Source organism: Macrobrachium rosenbergii, chromosome 22 (genome assembly GCF_040412425.1).
Source record: "Macrobrachium rosenbergii isolate ZJJX-2024 chromosome 22, ASM4041242v1, whole genome shotgun sequence".
NCBI lineage: Eukaryota > Metazoa > Arthropoda > Malacostraca > Decapoda > Palaemonidae > Macrobrachium > Macrobrachium rosenbergii.
In genome coordinates, this window is record NC_089762.1 from 39405891 (window position 1) to 39423811 (window position 17921).

The 17921-nt window shown below is 36.8% G+C and overlaps 3 long non-coding RNA genes across 3 annotated transcripts in view; 2 read left to right on the plus strand and 1 right to left on the minus strand.

The window, feature by feature from the left end:
* LOC136850775 (uncharacterized) overlaps positions 1-1180 on the plus strand; it is a 304908-nt gene extending 303728 nt beyond the window's left edge. Inside the window, exon 3 of the long non-coding RNA XR_010856741.1 lies at positions 1042-1180. This is a non-coding gene — a long non-coding RNA (uncharacterized lncRNA). The remainder of the gene's footprint in view (positions 1-1041) is intronic.
* A 2628-nt stretch (positions 1181-3808) lies between these two features.
* On the plus strand, positions 3809-7122 carry LOC136850395 (uncharacterized). The gene is made up of 3 exons (XR_010856620.1): positions 3809-3946; positions 5985-6152; positions 6851-7122. It is a non-coding gene; the product is annotated as an uncharacterized lncRNA (long non-coding RNA).
* Positions 7112-17258, minus strand: LOC136850394 (uncharacterized). The gene is made up of 5 exons (XR_010856619.1): positions 17102-17258; positions 10571-10724; positions 10205-10354; positions 7795-7892; positions 7112-7495 (listed from the first exon to the last, which is right to left on the minus strand). It is a non-coding gene; the product is annotated as an uncharacterized lncRNA (long non-coding RNA).
* Positions 17259-17921: the final 663 nt, after the last annotated feature.

Sequence of the window (17921 nt, forward strand, 5' to 3'; positions counted from 1 at the left end):
CCCCACCCCCACACCCCTTCGAGATCCGATGAGGAGATTTCTGGGGACGAATTGCTTGCAATTGCTTTTGTGATAGCGTCCACGCGTGTGTGTTTGTGTATGGAATATTATTATTATTATTATTATCATTATTATTATTATTATTATTATTATTATTATTATTATTATTATTATTATTATTATTATAAAATCTGCAGTAGTTACTAGTGTGTTCAAACTACGGAACTTTATATATATATATATATATATATATATATATATATATATATATATATATATATATATATATATATATATATATATATATATATATACATATACATATACATATATATATATATATATATATATATATATATATATATATATATATATAAATTTATATATATATGAACATACATAGATTCCTTTTAACCTAAGCTAGTATCTGGCTATGAAGTTGTGAGTTTAAGCCATTATTCAACCCAAACATGACTGCAGTGAGCGCTCAGTCGACTATCTGCCAGTTACATAATTCATTCAGTGGTTATCAATACAGTATGGTCTACTTGCCCAGGATTTGTACTCAGACCCTCCCATTAATTAGGTGAGTGTGTTTGGCCCTCATACATACATACAACATACACTTATTTGTTAGGACCTTAGTTTTATATATGCTGAATGCATCTTGTAATGGATAGCTGGCCATGCTATATACGTAAATATCTAAAACAAGGCAATCATTCAATTGTCATATTATTTTCGTTGAGCAGTTTCCTTTTACAGTGACTACAGAGTCCTTTGAAGAGAGAGAGAGAGAGAGAGAGAGAGAGAGAGAGAGAGAGAGAGAGAGAGAGAGAGAGAGAGAGCAGTAATGATAGGTTTGTTGTATTATAAATGTTAAATGTTATAAAGAACTATTTTCAGTTATATGATATTATTTACAATGCCTAAATATTGTATTGGTCACTGTTGGTTTTGATTTTTCCAATGATTATTTCATATGTAATTAATTTCATATATTACAATAATACTTACTGCATCTTCTTTTCTTAATTGCAGCATACTACTGTGATGTGTTCAGTAAAACTTCAAAGTTTTCAACATTTTCATTCTTAACATCAATTCAGCATGTGGTTATCATCTATCCTAATTATTCTCAACAGCAGCTTAATAGTAAAGACAACAGTTCAGAGTATTTTTGGTATCAGGAAAGAAATTAATGTTATTAGGCTGTGATGAACATGTATATTTGCTATGTGGATATCTTGTATTTCACAGGAATAATTTTAGCTAGTATATCTCTTCAAAATCATGCATTTACTATGCTTTTGTAGCATTATCAATACTTTACGATAGATGGGAGCAGTACAGTTATGTAAGGCTATGCTGACAAAGTATTTGTGCATTATGAATGCTTAATGTTGTACAGAATTTTTTCAGCAATACAAAACTTTGTAAAATCTTGTTCCTCCTTCACACTGTAGTATTACCTGTATCACTGTAGCATCACCTGTAGTCATTGGCAGGATGAAGTTATAAATGTTATGATTAATGTTTTCATATATTAGGAATACTCAGTATTATACAGGAAAGTAGTTGCGGTAACATTTTGTTAACTTCGTATTCGCTTTGATTTCCGAAAGTTAATAGTATTCATTTGATTTGAAGGAAAACATGATGTCATGTTAAATCCACATTTTTTGCATCATTTAATGTTGATATTTTTTTGTATCAAGAATATTTACTGTTATAAAGACTGCATCTGAAAATTTGTAAATCATCCACACGAATTTGTGAATTTATAAGCATTTTTAGTACAATAGTAAGCAGCTTTTTGCAGAAATATAGATTGTTTTTAAATCATTTTATCTTGCATCAATTTTGAGTGGGAAGAATATGGGACTGCTTAGGTTTAATAAACGTTGTGTGACATATTCGGTATACAGTTGTGTTTTTATGTATACGAAGTATAAAATCATGTACCTCTTGTGCATTTGTTTGTCACCAGTAGAATTTGGTAGGAGGGAGAAATATTTTACAATCGTAATGGATTTTGTGTCTGCTACCAATACGCAATGTGTAAAGGGGGTGTTTCCATCTTACAATTATACTTCCTAATGCTTACGTTTTAGCATCAGAACAATTAACTTCCTTCATGTGTTCCACAGACATTTGTTTAAATAGTGTGTATTACCGTCATTATCACTGTAAGTAGCTGAATAAAACTTTGACGTGTTTTCTAAGCATATCATTCATGTAACAACCTATTGGTCGTTACTTCTGTAATGGAAATCCTCGGGTTTTCTGCTTGAGGGCAATCTCAAACTCTTGGTCCTAAAGACGGACTCTTCAATATTTATAAAGTATATACTGAGGACTATATAATCTCTGTGGTGGCTTACTGAAAGTTGTAAGAATGAATTAAGTACTGTTGATCAATCTTATATTCATTTAATATTCAGGAGACTTTTACGCTCTTTTAACTAGTTATCTGTCCCTCCCCCAAACTGCTGTTTATGAACCAATTGAGTGAAAATATCCACACTCATTTTAAGCGAGAATTAAGACATATATTTAAAGCAAATAATGTTGAATTATTTGTGGAATAAAGTTTTCATGCAACTTCCATACTAAATGAAGATAAAATATACCGAGGTATCGATTAAATTATGAACTTGGTAGTAAATTTTAATATATTTTATTAAACATCGCCATTTTCATAACCATAATTACGAGCTGCCAGGCCTTCCTTCATATTTCATTGATATAAAAGCGACCTCTTTAGTATCATTGAGTGTAAAAATGTCAAGTGTCTTCCAGAGCTGAATTTCACTTCCAGTTAGAACAGCCGAGAAGGAAAAGAAAGCCGGTTTAGGAGTTTCCCCAAAACAGAACCATTCGCTGGCCAAGATCTCTTCTCCACCGTATAAATAACAATCCTGTTTTTTCTCTGAGGTACCAACTCCACTCTTGTAACGTTAGTAACTTTAATACATATTTTCGTTACGATGTTTAAATCCGGTCATTGGTTATCCATGTACGCATTTTTCCTACAAGGACAGGTACGTCTTAAAAAAACATGATATAGAACTCATGTCTAAATTACAGATTACCCTTAAAGTGGTATAAACATTTCTCTCGTGTTGAAATGAGAGGGTTGCAGTTCATTAAATTCATGAATAAGTTGTAAAATATATATATATATATATATATATATATATATATATATATATATATATATATATATATATATATATATATATATATATATATATATATATATATATATATATCAATTTACACGAGACCATCCACTCTCTGATATCGAGTCTTGCTTTTATCCGTGGTTATTCTGATTCCACCATAATTCATAAGCATCTCCTCTTTACAAGTTAACCGAATTCCAGATTTATTTAAATGGCCATAGCAACTGTCCTTTATATTTGGTAAATTGTAACATGTATAAAAGGCCCTAACTAGAAATGTGAACTGGAAATAGTAATAGCTGGCAACCAGTTACCAGCCAACTTGATATTCTTTTTGTGAAATATCGGAGTGGAGTGAATTTTGTTATGCAGTAAGGTAAATATGTACTTGCCATGCTTTGTAAAATTATTTTTAAGTCAAATATCTTACTAGAGAGAGAGAGAGAGAGAGAGAGAGAGAGAGAGAGAGAGAGAGAGATTTCTCTCTACCAACAGATGGCAGTGTTGCTTGTCTTACGTAATACTTAGAAGTTTCTGTGCCTTTGTAGGTCCTTATTTGTCGTCTTAACCAATAAGAGGCCGTTTTCTTCGCCTTTGCTCGAAAAGAATGACACGGACGTCTGTGATTGGCTGAAGCTTCGGAACGGGTCTTTGCCCAGCTGACTACCGAGCTGACGTGAAGGGTTGCGGTCATTTTGTATGTTAAGTACCGTGGTGGTGTGTGCTCAAAATATCTGTCCTCATGATTATATATGAAGGTAAGCGTTTCGTGGTTTGACTGTTGGTTTCCAAAATCAAATTAGAGGATATTGCTGTAGTGATTCTTAGTAAAGGTTTCAAATAATCTGTGTTCTGTGTAAATGGTATGAGGATTCGTGTCCATGAAAGTAAGGTATAATGTTGCTCGCCGAATAAATTCGAAGTTTGTTGGTGGGTTAACCTGTGCATAGATTCTGCCTCTATTAAATGTAGTGTTGTAAAATTTTCATCCGGAATTTTAATGTAGATCGCTTTATTACTAATAATACTAGATGAGAGTTAGTGCACTGCTGGCTAATACTGGAGAATTATAAACGTAATTTGATGTCTTCAGATTTGCATATCTCAATATTGAGGTTGTATTTGAAGTTAACCAGTTGACTAGTGTAAGAAGCTGACTTTCCCCTTTAGTATAAAGCAATTGCACTATCATAAGTGATAATCCATGGCACAGGAAATATTGAGTTTGTTCTCGAACTAGTGTCCCCTTAGTTAACTGCAGTGATATTTTAAATGTTGATCATACATTTGCGTTAAAGTACTTGTAATTTGGGCAAGATAATGGGGGGTATAATGCCCGATTTTTGTGCATTAGGTATCGGACTTCATTGGCTGACGGTAGGAGGTGACAGTTTTATCCTGAATGCAATGCAGCTGTTCGTGTTAGATCAGGACGGCCTTATGCCAGTCCATGTTGTTGCTCTTAGAACAGCTCGTAACTCAAAGGAACGTGGTAGATAATTTCGGAAAGTATACAGACATATAGGTCATTTAATTTTACAGCAGGTAAGCAATAATTACTCAAACATAAGAGCTTAATTTTAGGTGGATCGAAAGTACGTATTTTAGTCTCGTGAGTAATAAGTGGGGAAAAATTGATTTACTGGACTAAATACATCAAATATTAAGGTAAATAAACTGACGTGGATAGAGGGTCGGCCCATTATTCTTCAGTCTGTCCTATTTTTTGTATGTGGACTGCTTAACCCCCCATGATTCCAAATGCTTAGCGCCCCCATGATTCCAAGTGCTTAACGCCCCCCATGATTCTAAGTGCTTAACGCCCCCATGATTCAAGTGCTTAGCGCCCCCATGATTCCAAGTGCTTAGCACCCCCATGATTCCAAGTGCTTAGCACCCCATGATTCAAGTGCTTAGCAACCCCCATGATTCCAAGTGCTCCAGCACCCCATGATTCAAGTGCTTAGTACCCCATGATTCAAGTGCTTAGCACCCCCATGATTCCAAGTGCTTAGCAACCCCCATGATTCCAAGTGCTTAGCAACCCCCATGATTCCAAGTGCTTAGCAACCCCCATGATTCCAAGTGCTTAAACCCCACCCCATGATTCAAGGTGCTTAAAACCCCACCCCATGATTCAAGGTGCTTAAAACCCCACCCCATGATGCAAGGTGCTTAAAACCCCACCCCATGATTCAAGGTGCTTAAAAACCCACCCCATGATTCAAGGTGCTTAAAAACCCACCCCATGATTCAAGGTGCTTAAAAACCCACCCCATGATTCAAGGTGCTTAAAACCCCACATGATTGCAAGTGCGAGTTCTTAGCCCACCCAGATGATTCCGAGTGCTTAACTCAACCCACACGATTTCAGGTGCTTCACCCCCATGATTCCAAGTACTTAACGTTCCATGCTTTGATCCCCGTATGTTGGAGAGTAGTATGTACTGTTAGTTTTTCTCGTTAAAATTTCGCCCTTTACTCTATTTTACTCTATTTTAGTATTGGGTAAGTTTTTCTCAATTTAAATGCTAGGTAAACAGCAAATTATTCCTTAGATAATATTTTTTAGTATGGACATAGTCAGGAAGTGACCATGCAAATATTAGCTGTGCTGCACTTCTACGTTCAAGATAGTGCTAATTCATTAACAGGATTTTCAAAGCTTAAGTATATTTTTTGGCTTTGTCAGTGATGCTTCACCCATGTCAGTTAAACTTAGGATATCGACAAACTATTTAAACAGCAAGTAGTTTGCATCTTGAAACACTAGCAGAAACTAATTTTCTGTTTCAGGTGCTAGCTTCGGAGAAGTGACCTTGGCCTCGCTATAGACTTGCTAGGCTCATACCTCAACAGTCGAAATAGGGATGCAGAACCTCTTGCTTGAACCAGTCGTTATATGGCATACATTAAGAGGTTTCCAACAGGTCACTGGATAGAGAATAAACAATAAACGTTCTTGTAAGTATTTTGGGAAGCTTTATGTAGTTTAATATCGGCACAAGCCTGATGTAGTGATTATGCTGTAGCTTGGGTAATCTTGTGGTGTGGTATGCATTTCAGCGGAAATGAATTTGTGGCTTGCTGAACTGCAAAGTTTGTCTACATAACAGTGCAGTAGTAACGCTTTGAATAGATCTTAATGAGTTACTCGGGTAAATCATTTATTTCCAAGGCATGTCTTCAGCTGAAGGCGTGCGGAAGATTGCACTGAATATGAACTGTGAAACAGGGTATGAAATACATAATGGGTGAAATGTGTAAGATCGTAATTAAGTTTCCATGTTAGCTTAAAACGTCATTATGCTGTTGAGATGTTCAGAGCAAATTTGAGACTTGACTAAAAATTCTATATAGGTGAAAGTTGTAATAAAATTGCCATATAGGTGAAAGTTGTAATAAAATTGCCATATAGGTGAAAGTTGTAATAAAATTGCCATACTAGCTTAAAACGTTATGCTGTTGTGATGTTCAGAGTATGTGAGTTCTTTCTATTCAAGTGAAACAAGTTGTCATACTAGCTTAAAACGTCACGAGGTTTTGCTAACTTTCTGTAAAGTGATGCTTAGTTCTCTAAGCATTTAAATTTTCTGAATGTTCTGGGTATACTATTATGTACGCATGTTACTTTTCTTGATACATTTTTTTTTCTTCTGCAGGTGTGGTGACGTTGGGAGACTAAGAATACTTCTCACAGAGTTTAACTACGTGAACAGTTCTGCAGTAAACATTGTTTGGAGAAAAAGATGAGCATGGTTGAACGCCTGACCTCCAAAGCAACACGATCGAAGGGAGAGAGTATATATAAGTATATAAAGAAGACCTGCGTGTGGAGGTGATTAACACAGGAACCCTGAGTGCTGATCTGTGTGTAAAATATTAAGCGGCTGGAGGAGAGAATACTAAATAAAATTTAAATGCAGCAGTTATAAGTTTATTTACTCCATATTTACTATATTTACGATAAATGGAAATCAAATGTTTATATAATATAACCTTTTTTGTTTATGGTTTGGTTGGCCTCTAGTGATTTCTCGATTCCTGGTTTCTTGAATGAGTGTGTTCTTGGTTGGTTACTTTCTGCTTTTCTCAATGCCTGGTTTCTTGAATGAGTTCTTCTCAGTTCTTGTATATAATTTCTTCGCCTTGCAAATTTAACATGAAGTATATTCATGGTTTGGTTGGTTTTTCTCTTTTCAATTCCCGGTTTCTTGAATGAGTTTTTCTCAGTTCTAGGAGACTCTCCATAAGCCGTTCATTGCCGCCATTTACAACCACCAGTAAAATAAGCCATCAACCCATTCCTGGAAAAAAATATCGAATTTAATAACTCCCCGGAAAATAGTTTGCGGTAAAAAATTTAAAATTATGAAAATTTAGGAATCTATACAAATTAAACTACTACAAAAGCACAAAAACTCTGAACATTTCGCATACGGATGGATATATATATATGAGTTGTAGCAGTACAATGATCAAACATTTATCGATTATCCTTAAGATACAAAATCTATACTTGCAGCTCTTGGGCTTATTATTTACATATAAAATCTTATCTTACCCTATCTTTTTAAAATCTTTCACTAAAGACTTTTTCACTTACCCAATTTCTTACTCCATTTAGAGAAAATTAAACATTCGCTTGCATTGTGTACGTCATTCTCCGGCCTCCTCTGTGGATTTGGCCGTTTAACCTGCGACCTGTAAAAACAAATAAAATTTCCTGAAACTCCCTTACTAAGTACCTTTTACAAAACGTAAGATAACAAATTCTAACTAGAATCTTGCTCACAATCAGTTAGTGAAGTAAAGTTTTAATATACTGTAGTTCACCAATGAATTTCTATTAAATATTTTTCAAACGTTTAACAGAAGAACCCATACACGACAGGCATCTGACTACTAAATCTTAAACGCTCTCCTTTCTAATTTGGTAACGAAAATGTAAATCTTAAGATTCAATGTAAATGTCACTAGGAAAGACATCCAATTTAGAGAAACTGCTACTTATCAGTGATAAGAACAAGTTCACTAACAATCTCTGTATCTTAGGCTATTATTAGAAAACCTTTAAAAGCAAAATTTTATACATTATGCTGCTTAGCTTAATGTGGACAAAATCCTTACTAAAACAGTTCAGAAAACCTTTAAAACCAAAATTATACATTATTATGCTTAGCTTAATGTGGACAAAATCCTTACTAAAACAGCAGAGTCCAACTGTCACTGAAGAATCTCGCCTGATATAAAGTGGGTTTTGTTCCAAATACTGCAGCTTCAGTTCACTATCAAAAGTTAGAGGTGTTCGCCTTTTAACTCTACAGAAACAGGAGTAGTGTTAGGTTAAAGTTTGTCACAATAGCAAGCAGTGATAAAATATGTACTTTGCTAAAATGTTAATTCTTAACCAAAATAATTCACTGACCCTGTGTATGAGTGCTCTTGTCAAATATGGCTTAAAGCGACCTTAGTGCTACAAAACTTCTTTAGGGATAAGTAACAGGCACCATAAATATAAGGAAAAACCAGTAATCAAAACTGAATGATTGTTGTAGGATGAATAACTAGTCCCCCTAAATTTATAGGACCAACTACAAAAATCTGATTCTGGAGTGGAAAAATGAGAACTATGCCAGGTCTGCAAGTTACTTACAGTAAATCCAGAAAACCACACTAAAGACATGATTTGATGAATTTCGCCAGTACATTTCATTGCCTAGTGCAACATTATGGCAAACCAGTTCAAAAGAATGTGAAACTTTACAAAACTTTGAGGTTAGAAGCCCAACAAATTTTGACCGTATGACAAGGTACTATATATCAGCAGCTCAGCTACAGAGGGACTCAATGAAGATGGGCAGCAAGACACTTTAAACCCTCCACAGGTATCGAGGTTCGTAACTCAAAGATCTTACCTCATAACCTCAAGTAAACACCAAAACAGCAGTGCAAGAGAGCGATATGCATCTCATTTGACAGGCTGAAAAAAGATGGCACTGTGCATATAACAACTTTGAGAAATCTTTGCAAAAGAATATTTACAGTATGGGCAATAGACTACCACAACTCCACTTCGTTTTGACTTTTCATGACCCTGCAGCAAGTGTACCAATTCAACTTTCTACCAGAACAGAATTAGTCTTCCAGCAACCACAATACAACGTATAAGGGCCAGAAACCAAACTTCATGATTGAAAGGGCAATACTCCAGTTGTACCACTAACATTGGTAGTTGCCACGACACAACATACATGAGAAACAACCAAATTGGTCTTTATGCTATAGCTACTTAAACAATGGGTAAAGTATGCATATCTGTTGTTGGATAAGACTGGAACTAAGCATGAAAGATGTTAATATAGAGTATGCTTTTATAGGCCATTTTACCACAAATCCACGACTTATTATGCTCAATACTCATATGAGAAGTCACATCAGCAGCGACAAAGCACAGTAACTAGCCATCTCATGCCAGGTTAGATCACAATGAAACTTACAGAAGTTTTAATAATTAGCTATCTCATGCCAGGTTAGATCCCAATGAAACTTACAGAAATTTTAAAAATTCTTTCAAAGTATGCCAAGTTCAGTACATTTCCTTTTTAACACGTCTTGCAACAAGGAAATCAAGTTTAAATTGATCAGGCATCGTAGTGGGATTAAAAAGTGCACCTCTCAGGTATTATCAAGTAAATGTTTCAAATAAGACTTTAGAAACTATTACATACAATGATTTGAGAATAGAAAATGTAAACATTCTAATAAAAATTAAACAGATGTGAACTCAAAACACAGACTTTACTTTGATATCATAAGGAATCATTCTCTAAGGGCTTTCTTTAGGGATAAAGAGACTACTGGCAATCAACTGGGCATTGGAGAAACATCAATAGTGATGTATAAAAGTGAAGAACTTATTTGTTAACTATTATTAATGTGGACCTCATAATTATGCCATAAGACCTTCCCAATATATTCTCTGTAGATCAAGATATATCAGAAGTAGAACTCACCTTAATAACTGCAAGAATCTCATTTTAACTTGACCTTTGCCTCCTTACTCCGATTAGAATTATGCATCATAAGATCAGATTTCAAGAAATGCAGAGTTATTACAAAGGCAGCAGGATCTCCAGAAACCAAGGAATACAAAGTGTTGAAAACTGTTGGAATAAGCAGAAGGGTTTTGATTAGTCCTACACAACAATAATTGCAAGCAAAAAACAAGCATTAACATTTAATAAAGCCATTTTAGCAGCATCTTCCATATGGGTATTCATGTCCTAACACTAAATACAGTGTGAATTTAACCAAGGTTCTTTTGAAGTTATTTTAGGTACTATTGTGGATAAATTTCTAAATTTTCTTCGGTATATTACCTGTAACTTGTTGGAAGTAAATACCAGAGGAACTACGCAATGCCATATATCCAGCAGCATCCAAGCTCTGCAGCATCAGTAATTCACTTCATCATGGTGTCTGCCATCGTACACGTGTTTAGAGTAAATTTGCCGTTAAGTACTACCCCTACATCTGAAACAATTTAAATGTTAGAATGTCAAATTCAACTCTTAATAAACTTTTAAACGTTAAATTCCAGGAAAAATACCAGTTACCATGCAAGCTCTATACAGTTTTCGCCTTAATAGTACCCATTTGCTTTAATTAAAGACTTTTACTGCATCTGAAGGTTATCCTTCCCTGAAATCAGTGAAAACGCTCTAATTTTCATTAGTTCAAACGAATTTTAAACTTCAATTTATTCAAGTCTTAGGCTACATAACTGTCAACCCTAATTATGTGGAACGTGTGTTCTAAGTTACAGACCCTTAAAAATTTGATAATTATAAAGAGTACCTAATGTCTGCAATTAAAATTTTCAATCTGATACAGGTCCCTGTTGATATACACCACATCCTTATCAAAATAACCAGGCTTAGCTCATCAATGAAGTGAAAGTGAGGAAAGAAGATCCTTGCAGGATCCATTACAAACCAGGAGTTTTAACTGAAAACTAAAAATATGGACACAAGAATGCTTCTTATGGAATCAAACACGAAAAAAAAATATCCGCACTATTAACAGCCCACAATTTTGACACTGATAAGACCCATGCCACTTACAAATACTGTACAGATCGAACTCATTGTACTTTACAGTACAGATGTTGAAAGACTGATGCCATCTGTTTTCATTACAAATATGTACTCCAATATGGCTGAGCTTTTGTTTAAGTGGAATTATTCAGTACCTCAAAAACTACAAGCTGTGCTAAAAGCTATCACTGGAGTGGTTATACAAGTATGCAATACAGTATAGCCTAATAATGAAAACGCCAAACCAAAAATGCATCTCCTTTTTCACAGACCATAAGGGAGAGCAACTTGAATCAAACTGCCTGAGTCTGGGATTATAGTGGTTCTCAATACTGTACACCCTTAACTGTGGCTTAACACCTTTCTGGGAACATCTGCACTGAATGGACACCTTTGTATGTCTGGTTGTTCTAGAGGCAATGCTGCAATACGCTGCCTGTGGTCTGTTATTCACACAGATCAAAATGACCTAGTAACATTTAAGTCTATATTGCTTAACCAAATTCATCCATTTGTTTTAAAAACCTAGTCACCCATGGAGGCAACGTAATTCCAAGAAAAGATTGCCATAGTAGTTATAAAACAAACTTTGTTGATAGTCCATTGCTCCATGGATATACAGTGTGTCACTTTTGACAGGATAATTCTCATATTTGTGCATAAAACCATTATGCAACCCTTCATAATTCATCCACAATTAAAACTTAAATTTAGTCAATACTGAAGTTATGCCTTAGTTCGAATGGAGGCCATGATCTGTCAAAATCACAAGCACTATTAAGACCTGTATTACCTTTTAATTACTCATGAATGACCAACAGCAGAGAAGCCTGGTTCCCCACTGAAATAAAATTATTTGCTTGCTAAATAGTGAGTACCATTCACATTCACCTTGGTTAACAGAAACTTGAGAAATCCCATCACAGTAAATTAATTTTAATAAGGATAAAAACCCTATGGCAAGGCATTTAAAAAACTGTATTCCATCTTGTAGTTTTAATCACAGTAATCCCTATTAACCACAACATCTAGTCAGTGGCACAACAAACTGAGTAAACAAAACTGTTGGAAACTTTAGAGGATATTTAATATTAGTATCCCAAAAGGTAAGAGCACATTAAGACGGGGAACAGTCACATATTAGAAAACTATATATTGTGCTAGTAATCTACTAAGCACTGAAATGAGCACCTACCACTTAATGCCCTAGGTTAGGTCAGGTTAGAATACACCCTTGCATTTCACTCACTTTTATCCCCCACCATCCAAAAACCCTGGTTTTAAATTGCAGTCCACTGTAATAATAGGATACAAAGCTACTAATCAGCTGCTGGGATGAATGACTATCCCCACAACCCTAAAACCATGTTTCCTATTGTGGTCCCTCAATCATAGGGTATAAATCTACTATTCTGCTACTCTAAAACACAAAATTCTTGTTTACAGCTCCTGAATACACTTTCAAGTAAAAATCTGCCACCTAACCTTCCCTCAACCTAACCTGACCTAGGATGCCATGTTCTGACCTAGCTGGGGTGACTACACTTGATAACACAGCCTACTTAAAACCAGATCATGAGACATTTCAACAAGGATTTAGCCTAGCCTAAATTCCCCTAACCTAACCTATCCTAGGCCACCATAACCTGAATGGGGACACCTTTACTAAGCTGGTTACTCTCATGGTACTGTAGTGCTGAAATACACTGTCTCTGGTCTGTTATCCACATAGCTCAAAATAACTTGGTAATATCTAAGCCAATACTGCTTAACCAAATTCGATTTGTTTAAACCTAGTCACCCATGATGATCATGATATTCATCCAGCTAAATCAACTCCAAGTTTCAGAGCAGTTATAAAACTATGTTTACTTGATAGTCAACTGCTCCATGGGGTAGATCTAAGCCGGCTGTCCGCGGTGGGCTAGGTTATGGCAGTTGACATTTTTCTATAGAACTTTACTTGCTGAACAAGAATTTAAAGTAATATTTTGTCGCTCGGCTGTAATTAAGCTGTAAATTACCTTAGAACTGTAGCCAACGGTAGGGGGACCGGTTGGGAATCTGGGTCCTGGGTGGGTAAAAACACTTTCGAGAATAGCTCACGGTGAGGAACCCGTTGGGAATCCGGGGTTCTGGGTGGGGTAAATAACTTGGGAAAAGGTTTGGGCAATTTATTGTTGTATTTCCAGTTATATATGTCATTTGGAACACGAAAAACAAGCGTAAAAATAAGGGGAATAAATGGACAGTGCGAGCCGTTACAAAGGCACTTTTCACATACCACTACTACTGCGGATTCCAGGCCATGTCACGCATGCGCGGTCTTACAGGGGAGCTTTCGGTTCATCCAATGCCTCCAACTGAGAGAGTAGTTGGTGGGTTTTTGGCGGGTGGCTGTACCCAACCAATCACGTTGCAACGTTACCCCAACATTACGTTTCACCCAGGTGGAGAATTTGGGGGATACATAAACTCAGTTACATGTATTCCTTTTGCTCAACTGTTTTATAACCGTTTCCTATTCGTTGTAGCTTGTGCCTACAACGTTCTTCCAGTACTTTTCCGTTCACAAATATATTGACGTCTCTTCGCAACATGATTTTACCATAAATAACTTACAAAATTACTTTACATTTGTCGGCAGACACCTGAAGCATGTATATGGGGTAGGAGGAGAAGGGTCTTGCAGGACGTTTCGCTACCACTTTCTCTCAGTGACGTTAACAGAAACCTTTTTTTACATATTTTGTAAGCCCTGTGGTTGGCGCGCGCAGCGCAATATTACCGCTTGCCAGAGCATACGAGCCTGCCAGATTATTTTAAAAAATGCGGATAAGGCGCGCAGCGCCGTTCCGCTACCCCAAAACTGAAAGCAGAAATACACTTTTAGCACCCCCAACTTTATCCTTCCTACCCTGTTCCGGTGCAGTTCACCGGCACAGTTCACTCACTCTTCAACCCAGCATGATGACGGACGTAACCCCCGGAACCTCCCGCTCCTCTGAGCCTGTAACCAAGTGCAATTTGCCTCTTACCTGTGTCAATTGCTACCTTAGTTATAAGGACTACATTGTACCGGGGACAACTATTGTATCTGATTGCTGGAGAGCTTATGACTGCCTGAAGGACGAAGGCTACGTGCACTTAACCGTCAATCACTCCATGAACTTTGTGGACCCAGTAACTGGTGCGCATACAAATACTATTGAGAGGAGGTGGAGGGAACTTCGTGAGACGACGCCTAGGTACGGCCGTGAGGGGTACAACTTCGTCGGTACTTGGCAGTAGCCCATTTTAAAATCCACTTTGATGACCCGAAGACGAGGCTCCACGCGTTTGTAAAGGCGGCGGCTGAATTGTACCCTCCACCCCTTTAAGGTAAGGTTCCTAAACTATCTTCTTTATTAGTAGGTAGTTAGGTCACCTGTGTTTTGGTGTTATTAGGTTTTAGTGCTTTTCATGTAGGAGCGTTATTATTTTTTGGGTAACTGTCATTTAACGCCATGTTTCTACATAACAGTCCTACGTCACTTTACCAACTTGTACCTTTTGTGCAGTACCTCTCCTTCCCCTGCTGAACATATGGCTCCCTAGTGGTTACGTAACCCAAGATGGCGGATTTGTTTACCGTTTACGTTTCTTAGCCCCGATGGCAAGCAACGGTTAGTGTGTAGTTGAGGTAGCCTGTGGCAGCTGACGTTTTTTCAGTGTTGCTTTGCTTGCTTTGCATGAGTTTCGGGTAATATTTTGCCCGTCGGCTGCAGCTAAACTGTAATTTACCCTTGAGCTGTATGCGCCAGTGCAGGGGACCCACGGTACCGGTGTGCAGTCTTCGAGGGTCTATTACGCTTTAGTTACAGCCGACCGACAAGATTTTACTTGAAATTCTTGTTCAGCAGGTCAAGTTCTATAGAAAAACGTCAACTGCCATAGGCTACCTCACCGCGGACAGCGGGCTTAGAATTACCCTCCATGGATTTATGCTTCTTACTTTTGATAGGAATAATTCTTGTATCTGTGCATATTATCATTAAGTAACCCTTCATAATTCTGCCTTAGTTCCAGTTAAGGCCATGACTGTGTCAATCTAAAATCACAGACCATGACTGTGTCAATCTAAAATCACAAGCACTGTTAAGACCTTTATTACTTTTAATTACTCATGTATGACGAACAGCAGAGAAGCCTAGTTCCCCTCTGAAATCAAATAATTTGCTTGCTTAATAATGAGCACCATTCACATTCTGCTTGGTTAAGAAAAACTTGAAATATCCCACAACAGTAAGTAAATTTTAATAAGGATAAAAACCCCAACGCAATGCATTTTTAAAAAAACTGTATTCTGTCTTGTGGTTTTAATCACAGTAATCCCTGTTACCCCTAATATCTAGCTAGTGGCACATCAGACTAAGTAAACAGAACTGTTGGTAACTTTAGGGGATATTTAATTTTAGTATCCCAAAAGGTATGCGCACATTAAGACTGGGAACAGTCACATATTAGAAAAATAATTCTATATCATGTGCTTGTAATCTACCAAGCACTGAAATGAGCACCTACCACTTAGTGTCCTAGGTTAGGTCAGGTTAGAATACACCCTTGTATTTCACTCGCTTTTATCCCCCACCATCCAAAACTCCTGGTTTTCCATTGTGGTCCCATGTAATAATAGGATATAAAGCTAATTTGCTACTGGGATGAATGACTATCCCCACAACCCGAAAACCTTGTTTCCTGTTGTGGTCCCTCAATCATACGGTATAAATCAACTACTCTGCTACACTAAAACACTAAATTATTATTTACAGCTCCTGAATGCACTTAAAAAGTTTAAAGTAAAAATTCGCCACCTAACCCGCCCTTAACCTAACCTGACCTAGGATGCCATGTTCTGTTCTAGCCGAGGTGACTACACATAATACAGACATTTCAACAAGGATGTAGCATAGCTTAATTCCCCTAACCTTACCTATCCTAGGGCACCATAACCTGAATGGGGGGTGGGGGGGGCCACTTCTTCCCACAAACTACCAAAGGGCTGCAGATGGCCTAGGCTACTAAACTGTAGTAGGCATTTCTGAATACATACGACCTAACCAGACCTACCATGGCTTAATTTACCTAGAAAGCTGTGCCTTACCTGGCCAGGATGGGGAGGGAGATGACAGACACCCCTCCCTACCAGTATATCGTGACCATCTGCATATTACCCTAAATCTACTATCACGTTTTTCTAAAATGGAAGCTCATAATATTTATTTACTCCTTAAACCTAAGACATTTTCACAGAACTAGGCTGGGTATAAATGAAAAATGTAGGCTAACTTGCCTATCAATTAAAACATTGGCTAATCAAGTGATTGGATTCATTCCATTGACCTTGGGCACATATACCTGACGTTTGAAAAGCATAAGTCCTCCTCTTACAGAAACCAGAACACAAAAAAGGGTAAAGTTTCACCACCAGCCACACTCATGAATGCAGTTTTTTGTACTAGCCCCACGGCTTTGAATACGGAAACAAAATAACGGCAGACGGTTAATATGATTGTTTTTTGCAATATATTTGTGTTTCTCATATTAAGCACAATAACTTCACAACACTGTACCATAGGCCTATGCACCTTACACTGGGAAAACGTCACAATGTGATTTATTGCTTTTAAAACTGGTGTCCCAACATCTAGGTCACATCATGGAGATATGAACATATAAAACTTCACAGTAATGTCCCCTTCATGACACTACCTATGGCAACCTGAAAACATACCAAACTGTTTAAATATACATAAAAGATACACCAACACTCACATATTAACAACAACGGAAACTGAAGCAAATCACTAGCCCATATCAACACCTCAAGGAAGAACTGTCAAAACTCCGAGCCATTCCTTCCCGTCAGTTTGCCAAACACGGAGGATACCACAAGTCGCGTCGTGATTGGCTGGAAGGAACAAGGAAAATAAAGTAAATGTCTACGAAGGAAACTCAGAGCGAGGTGCACAGCGACATCTGTTGGTAAGGTACCGAGGAGGTAATTATGTACAGATTTAAAAATGATTTTATGTTTATTCCTTTTAAATCGTAGACGGTAAATTAAATGATTCATGGCAAAATTTGGCAGACTGGTCTGCTGCATGAGCTGCCAACTTTTTTTTTTTTTTTTTGCTGTTTGTAATTGTATTTGCGTGCCATTTGAGGGGCCTTTGGGGCAAATTTTGTTTATACCAACAGGCAATATCCAACTGAAAAATTAATTGGAAACTAAACAGTTTGAACATAAATGTTTTGGTAATTCAAATTACCACATATATGCGATATGAAGGCATTTTTTAAATAAAATAAAAGGTAAGTTTATAAAAAAAAATCCTTGAAGCATACAGTGAACGACAATAAAAAAAGACAGGAGCTTAGTGACTGATACGTAGATGTATTTACGTGTTAATTTTAACTATACCTAACTTTTAACATTAAAGCACAAGCACGCGCAGGCGCACACGAGCCCAAAACCCCTCACCAATTAAACCCAACAGCACAGCATTTGTCAAACCCTACACCTTCAAACCAAAAATAAACAAAACCTCAGACCCACAAAGCATAAAAGCAAACCGTAAGAATCGAACTTGTT